Source organism: Cherax quadricarinatus, chromosome 45 (genome assembly GCF_038502225.1).
Source record: "Cherax quadricarinatus isolate ZL_2023a chromosome 45, ASM3850222v1, whole genome shotgun sequence".
NCBI lineage: Eukaryota > Metazoa > Arthropoda > Malacostraca > Decapoda > Parastacidae > Cherax > Cherax quadricarinatus.
Genome location: NC_091336.1, coordinates 4,337,254 through 4,346,423, shown reverse-complemented (window position 1 = coordinate 4,346,423; position 9,170 = coordinate 4,337,254).

Below are 9,170 nucleotides of genomic sequence, written 5' to 3'. Positions count from 1 at the left end.
CGGTAAACACATAAGGGTCATGATTCACGAAATCGTAATAACACTCTTGCAAATAAACCACGGAACGAGCGGGATTTGAACTCTTGGCAAGTGAGTCATACAACGCCAGGCCGTTGCGTAAGCCACTCGGTCAGCTGGCTTTAATAAGATTTATCCATCAAGTTATATTTCTATACACCATAGGGAAGCTAGTATGAGCCCCAATGGAAATAAGTCACTGACTTTTTTTGGGGGTTATCCTAGGTAATCTACACATATGCTGCTATGTATGATAATTTATGTAACTGTATTTATGTGTACCTGTACTTAAATAAATCTACTTATCCACTGTAACCTCAAGTGCAAGTTTTTACAGATGGCTCTCCCACTAGCGTGGCAGTGGCGAACGCTAGCTCACGTTCCCTCAAGCCGTCATCATGACTCACTGGCCAGGAGATTTAGGACTTATTTGTCATGGGTTCAAATCCCATCCGTTCCGTGGTCCGTAAGGGTCATATAAAGCAGGATCCCTACGTAGAGTTAAGAATAGGTATGATAGTGCTCTCGCATCCAGGTGAATGAACTCAGTAGCGGCCAGGGAAGAAGCTGGGCCAAAAGCAGAAGCTCGAACCCTGTAACCACAACCACGTCGTTGACCAGGACCCTCTGGACTCCTATTCCATTTCCTGTAAGGAGTACTAATTCCCAGTATCTGGGCGGCAGGGTTCAATACTGCTTGCTCTATGTTAGCCCTAAACCCCACCACAGAAAGGATAGGAATAAGACAGGTAAACATGCACCAACAGGGAATACAGTCACAGAAACCCAAGGCAAACGGAAACCAAGCCTGTGCACATACTATGCACTTGGTATCTGCAGACATGGGAAATCTGGAAAAACAGACGGGACGTGCAACTATGACCACCCTAGAAAATGCCATGCCCATATGACAACAGGAAAATGCAAACTCCCTTCCTGTAAGCTTTTTCACCCTGAAATGTGTACCTCTTCAGTACAGGAAAGATGGTGTGCAAGGCACACCATCTAAAGGGTACAAAAAGATACAAAACATCCAGGCCATGGGAAAACCTGAGTAGCCACAGCCACTCAAGAGGGAGAGGTTTTTTAGTGCCAGGAAGGAAAAAAAATTGCCAGGAAATGGCAGAAATCGTACACCAAATCCAGTCATTCCTGGAGTGGAACCACAGTCGATGGCCTCCACTCCAAACCAACAGATACAGATACTAATGCCGGAAAAAAAATCCCCCCCCCCAGTACCAACAATACCACCAGTCCGATGACATTCTTCTTTGCAAATATACAGGGTCTAAAGCCAGCAACAAACAACAAAATACCTTTCATCCGTGGACTGCTTGCAGAGGCAAAGGCAATGTTCGCGGCTTTCACTGAGACCCACATAAAGGATCACTTGGACAACGAAATATGGATCCCAGGTTACAACCTATACAGATGTGACAGAGTGAACAGGAAAAGGGGGGGGGGGTTTGGCCTGTACATTGCAGAGTCACTTGTTTGCACAGAACTGCTAAATGCCCCAAATGATGTAGTGGAAGTTTTAGCAGTAAAGGTCGAGAACCAAAACCTAGTCATTGTGGTAGTCTACAAGCCTCCGGATGCAACATCCCAGCAATTCCAGGAACAGCTGTTAAAAATTGACCACTGTCTGGAAAATCTTCCAGCTCCTGCACCCAACATCTTGCTCCTGGGGGATTTCAACTTAAGGCACCTAAAATGGAGGAATATAGCAAATAATATTGTTGCAGTAATAACACCAGGAGGCAGCTCTGATGAAAACTCACACTCACACGAGCTTTTAAATCTCTGCACAAAATTCAATTTAAATCAGCAAATAATAGAGCCTACTAGACTGGAGAATACACTAGACCTCATCTTCACTAACAATGATGATCTGATAAGAAATGTCACCATATCAAAAACAATATACTCAGATCACAACATAATTGAGGTTCAGACATGTATGCGTGGAGCCCCAGACCGACATAATGAGACTAGTCACGACGGAGCATTCACCAAATTCAACTTCAATAACAAAAACATAAAGTGGGACCAAGTAAACCAAGTCCTAACCGATATAAGCTGGGAAAATATACTAAGCAACACAGACCCCAACGTATGCCTAGAACAGATTAACTTGGTGGCACTCGATGTATGCACAAGGTTTATTCCTCTAAGAAAAAGGAGGAGTAGATGTAAAATAGAAAGAGACAGGCGCTCCCTTTACAGGCGACGGAAAAGAATAACAGAGCGGCTAAAAGAGGTCAATATATCTGAAATGCGTAGGGAGACACTGGTCAGAGAAATAGCAAGCATCGAACTCAAGCTAAAGGAATCTTATAGAAGTCAGGAATCGCGGGAAGAACTAAAAGCCATAAATGAAATTGAAAGAAACCCAAAGTATTTCTTCTCCTATGCCAAATCAAAGTCGAGAACAACATCCAGTATTGGGCCCCTACTTAAACAAGATGGGTCCTACACAGATGACAGCAAGGAAATGAGTGAGCTACTCAAGTCCCAATATGACTCAGTTTTTAGCATGCCGCTAACCAGACTGAGAGTCGAAGATCAAAATGAATTTTTTTGAGAGAGCCACAAAATTTGGTTAACACAAGCCTATCCGATGTTATCCTGACGCCAAATGACTTCGAAAAGGCGATAAATGACATGCCCATGCACTCTGCCCCAGGGCCAGACTCATGGAACTCCGTGTTCATCAAGAACTGCAAGAAGCCCCTATCACGAGCCTTTTCCATCCTATGGAGAGGGAGCATGGACACGGGGGTCGTCCCACAGTTACTAAAAACAACAGACATAGCCCAACTCCACAAAGGGGGAAGTAAAGCAACAGCAAAGAACTACAGACCAATAGCACTAACATCCCATATCATAAAAATCTTTGAAAGGGTCCTAAGAAGCAAGATCACCACCCATCTAGAAACCCATCAGTTACACAACCCAGGGCAACATGGGTTTAGAACAGGTCGTTCCTGTCTGTCTCAACTATTGGATCACTACGACAAGGTCCTAAATGCACTAAAATATAAAAAGAATGCAGATGTAATATATACAGACTTTGCAAAAGCCTTCGACAAGTGTGACCATGGCGTAATAGTGCACAAAATGCGTGCTAAAGGAATAACAGGAAAAGTCGGTCGATGGATCTATAATTTTCTCACTAACAGAACACAGAGAGTAGTCGTCAACAGAGTAAAGTCCGAGGCAGCTACGGTGAAAAGCTCTGTTCCACAAGGCACAGTACTCGCTCCCATCTTGTTCCTCATCCTCATATCCGACATAGACAAGGATGTCAGCCACAGCACCGTGTCTTCCTTTGCAGATGACACCCGAATCTGCATGACAGTGTCTTCCATTGCAGACACTGCAAGGCTCCAGGCGGACATCAACCGAATCTTTCAGTGGGCTGCAGAAAACAATATGAAGTTCAACGATGAGAAATTTCAATTACTCAGATATGGTAAACACGAGGAAATTAAATCGTCATCAGAGTACAAAACAAATTCTGGCCATAAAATAGAGCGAAACACCAGCGTCAAAGACCTGGGAGTGATCATGTCGGAGGATCTCACCTTCAAGGACCATAACATTGTATCAATCGCATCTGCTAGAAAAATGACAGGATGGATAATGAGAACCTTCAAAACTAGGGAGGCCAAGCCCATGATGACACTCTTCAGGTCACTTGTTCTATCTAGGCTGGAATATTGCTGCACACTAACAGCACCTTTCAAGGCAGGTGAAATTGCTGACCTAGAAAATGAACAGAGAACTTTCACGGCGCGCATAACGGAGATAAAACACTTCAATTACTGGGAGCACTTGAGGTTCCTGAACCTGTATTCCCTGGAATGCAGGCGGGAGAGATACATGATTATATACACCTGGAAAATCCTAGAGGGACTAGTATCGAACTTGCACACGAAAATCACTCACTACGAAAGCAAAAGACTTGGCAGACGATGCAACATCCCGCCAATGAAAAGCAGGGGTGTCACTAGCACGTTAAGAGACCATACAATAAGTGTCAGGGGCCCGAGACTGTTCAACTGCCTCCCAGCATACATAAGGGGGATTACCAACAGACCCTTGGCAGTCTTCAAGCTGGCACTGGACAAACATCTAAAGTCGGTTCCTGACCAGCCGGGCTGTGGCTCGTACGTTGGTTTGCGTGCAGCCAGCAGCAACAGCCTGGTTGATCAGGCTCTGATCCACCAGGAGGCCTGGTCACAGACCGGGCCGCGTGGCGTTGACCCCCGGAACTCTCTCCAGGTAAACTCCAGGTAAACTCCAGCAACTGACTTCAGCGCCACTTTCATCGGGTGTGGACATCTCGTCCTCGCTTAGGCATCAGTGACAATTTTACCTTAGTCTCTCTGAGACGCTTGTCCTCTTTTTACTCTGCTCGCTGGGCACTTTATAAGAAGGACACCTTTAATCGCCTCAATTTTAGCCAGCTCCATTTTTCCTAAGAGGGTATTTTTTTAGCGGTTTTAGCGGGAAGCCGGTTGCTAAACTCAGGTGAGGGTGGAGGCAAGTAAGTTTATTCAGGTATACACAAATACAGTTACATAGAATTATCAAACATAGCAGCATATGTGTAGAGAACCTAGGATAACCCAAAAAAGTCAAACGGAGTGACTTATTTCCATTGGGGTCCTTTTACCTTATTATTATGATATAAAGGTTATAATATTTTCTTATTATTCTATAATGAAGATAACATCTTATTATCATACTAAAAAGACTATCTACTACACGAGAGTCATTAAGACTATCTACAATACGAGGGTCATTACTAGGAATAAGGTAAAATTTACACGTATGTTAGCTAAAAAATAGAAAATCATTCCCCTCCCTTTCTGTAGCTACATTCATCAGACACCTTTTGGCACTCTTCTTGAACTGGTTCATGCTATGACTGGCTTTGACATGTGCGGGTAGTCTGTTCCATTCCTTTATTGCTGTATAATAAAAGGTGTTTGAAGCCTGGCCAATGACTGTGGGTACTACAAAGTTGTGCTCTCTCCCCCTAGTACTATGATTGCTTTGGTTCCCAACCTTGACAAAATTGACAGCAAGATATTCTGGACACTGTTTGTGAGTAATTTTATAAACATGATTTAGCTTCAGTTGTTTTACTCTGTCTTCAACATTCAGCATATCCAACTGCTGTAATTCATCCTGGCCTACATGCTCTCTTGGTCCCAGCCCCAGGATGAATCTTACAATTTTGTTCTGGGTGATTTGCAGTCTGTCTTTCAGTTTTTTTTGTCAAGGCAGAGTACCATGAAGAGCAAGCGTAATCCATATGGCATTGTATAAGGGCTAGACATAGGGACCTGCAAGCCTCAGTAGGTAGACACTATGCTTGTCTATACAGGAACTTCAGTCTGGCATTCGTTTTCTTTACTACACTGTTCCCTATCAATTCTCCTGACATGCATGGGTCAAAGGGAATTTCCAGATATTTTACTGATGAAACCAAAGTGATGGGCTCCCCATTACACTGGACATTAAAATTATTTACCCTTCTCAGTTTATGTTTCGTGCCAAAGAGAATGGCTTCAGTTTTCCCGAGGTGTAATGATAGTTTGTTGTCTACTAACCATTCAAATTCAAAGTTTATTCTCTATAAGGATTACAATGCTGTGTTTACAGAAATTTGGATATTGTGTGGTTTACATGTAGTAAAATTGTGATTACAGAGTGTACCACTAGAACGCTTAGCATGGCTAGGCATTTCGGGCAGACTTAGTTTTATTCTTAATTGTAAAATATTACAAATTATGAGGTAAGTTGGTATTATGGCTAAGTGACTAAATACTAGTTTGTGAGTTTAGCAATGTGAATGCTTTTGTTTTGGCACAGTACATAGTTTCAGTATTGGAGTATCACAGGATTCATTATTTTAAGATTGAGATTAATATTTCTGTTTATGGTCAAATGAGTGAGTGAGTGTAAGTGTGAACCACCAGGTGGTATTCGTGTAGTTAGTTGACGGGGTGTATCAGGGAGATAAGATGTTTTCTAATGGTAGTTTTGAAGGTGATGAATGTGTCTGCAGTTCTAGAGTTCTCAGGTAGGGTATTCCAGATTTTAGGGCCTTTGACATACATTGAATTTTTGTAGAGGTTTAGTCGGACACGGGGAATGTCGTAGAGATGTTTGTGTCTGGTGTTATGCCTGTGGGTTCTGTCACAACTATCAAGAAAGCATTTTAGGTCAAGGTTGATATTAGAGTTTAAGGCCCTGTAGATGTAGATTGCACAGTAGTAAGTGTGGATGTACTGAACTGGGAGTAAGTTTAGGTCTATGAAGAGTGGGGGGGGGGGTGTTGCCAGGGATGGGATTTAGTGATTATTCTTACTGCAGCTTTTTGTTGGGTTATTATTGGCTTTAGGTGTGTTGCTGCAGTTGATCCCCAAGCACAAATAGCATAGGTGAGGTATGGATAAATAAGTGAGTGGTATAGTGTGAGAAGGGCATTTTGCGGCACGTAGTATCGTATCTTGGAGAGGATCCCAACCGTTTTGGATACTTTTTTGGTTATATGCTGGATATGGGTGCTGAAATTCAGGTTGTTGTCAAGGTATAAGCCTAGGAATTTGCCCCCATTATTTCTGGTAATTAGAGTGTTGTCAATATTAATGTTAATTTGTGCATCTCCTGCTCTGCTACCAAACATAATATAGTAGGTTTTGTCAGTGTTAAGTGTAAGTTTATTGGCTGTCATCCAAGTCGATATTTTAATCAGCTCCTCATTCACAATGGTGTTGAGGGTGGCAATATTAGGGTGAGAGATGACATAAGTCGTGTCATCAGCAAAGAGAATGGATTTCAGGTGTTGGGATACGTTTGGAAGGTCATTGATGTATATGAGGAAGAGCAGGGGACCAAGGACACTTCCCTGCGGAACTCCTGTATCAAGTGGCCGTGTTGCTGATGCTGTGTCTTTAATGGTGACGTACTGATACCTATTAGTAATGTAAGATTTGAAATAAGCAAGCGCATGGCCTCTTATACCGTAATGATCAAGTTTGTGGAGTAGGATGTCGTGGTCTACTGTGTCAAAAGCTTTTCTTAGGTCAATAAAAATTCCAAGTGGATATTCCTTATTTTCCAATGCTGTGTAAAGCAGATCTAGCAATTTTATGATTGCATCATTAGTGCTTTTATTTTTCCTGAATCCAAATTGGCAGGGGTTGAGTATGTTTTGAGCCGTTATAAATGAATACAGTCTCCTGTGCACGAGTTTCTCAAAGATTTTGGATAGCAATGGTAAGTTAGATATTGGCCTATAGTTGTTTAAGTCTGTAGGGTCACCACCTTCATGTATTGGTGTAACCCTTGCCATCTTGAGTAGTTTCGGGAAGGTGCTAGTCTCTAGTGACTTGCTAAAAAGTAATGAAATAGCATGCGAAAGGACATGGGCCGCTCGCTTGTACAGTAATGGTGGGACATGAGACAGATTCCCCGAGTTATTTTTAAGTGACTTTATAATCTCAGTGACTTCCGTGGGCTCAGTTGGTGCAAGATAGAAGGAATTAGGGAAATTCCCATCTAGGTAGTCCCCGGCATGGGCATTGGTATGTGGGATTTTACTGGCGAGATTAGATCCTATGGTTGAGAAGAAGTCGTTTATCTTGTTAGCTGTGTCAGTGGGATGTAGTGGTGTTTCATTAGGTTTAGTTAGGACAATATTCTTGGTTTTTCTTAGTTTGTGGGTCCCTAGAATCTGAGAGAGTGTTTTCCAGGTCTTTTTTATATCTCCTCTAGTGTCTGTGAATCTACTGGAGTAGTATAGTTGTTTGGCTTTCTTTATTACTTTGGTGAGAGCTGATGAATAGTGTTTAAGAATATCTTTGTGTATTAAGCCCTGTCTATATTGCTTTTCATATTGGTGTTTCTTGTCAATGGATTTCAGAATGGTGCTGGTTAGCCATGGGCAACCAAGCCGTTTGTTTGTGATCTGTTTTGTTTTTATAGGACAATGTTTGTTGTATAGTCTAAGTAATTTGTTAACAAAAATGTCTGTCCAGTCATCAATACCATTGGCCTTGGAGAATTCTGTAGGCCAATCAACAGTCTCTAGGTCAGCTGTGAACTTCCTTACTGAGGCCTCGTCATGGAGTCTAAATGAGACTTTGATGTATTCAAGTGGTGGTTTACTAATGTTTGTCAGGAGGAAGGTAGGGTAGTGGTCTGTAGTGCTATCTGTGATTATCCCTGATTTAAGGGGGGCTAGTATATTGGTTCATATGTGGTCTATTATGGTTGCACTTGTCTCAGTGAGCCTGGTTGGTTTAGTTATTGTTGGTATGAGAAGTGTGTTGTTCATATTGTTGATGAAATCAGTTACAGTTACAGGCATTTGCTGCAGGACTCCAGTTCCAGTGTTAAAACATTAGCTATATCTTGTGGGTCTTTACCTGACACTAACAGAGCACTGTCATCTGCATACAGTAGGAGTTTGCACTTGACACTGATAGGCATGTCATTGACATACCATAAGAATAATAAGGGACCCAGAATTCTACCTTGGGGAAATTCACATGCTATCGGCAGGGGGTTCTGATTCCGTTTTGTTGATTTTGACAATTAGTCTCCTGTTGCTAAGGTAGGACTTCAACCAGTTTACAGAACCTATACCGATAGCTTGAAGTTTCTTACATAATATATTGTGGTTGACAGTTTCAAAGGCCTTTTGATGGTCTAAGGTTACCATACCTATGAGGTTCCCCTTTGACATTTCAGTTCTCAAGTAATCCATCAGATTAATTAGGGAGGTGTCGGTTGAGTAAGATCTTCTAAAGCCTGATTTATAGCTATGGAGAATGTTGTTGTCATTAAGGTACTTAACTACTTGAGAGTACACCGCCCTCTCTAGAATTTTGGATATTATACTGAGTATACTAACAGGCCTATAGTTGCTTACATCAGACCTACTATTTTCCTTGAAGATAGGAGTAACTCTGGCCTCCTTGAACCCCTCCGGTATGGTATTAGTGGTGATTGATAAATTTATTATGTGAGCAATAGTTCAGAAGCACCATCTTATAGGAACTTAGACGGGATGTTATCCGGGCCAGTGCTCTTAGTTGGGTTTAACCTGCTTAGTTCTTTTTGAATAAAGT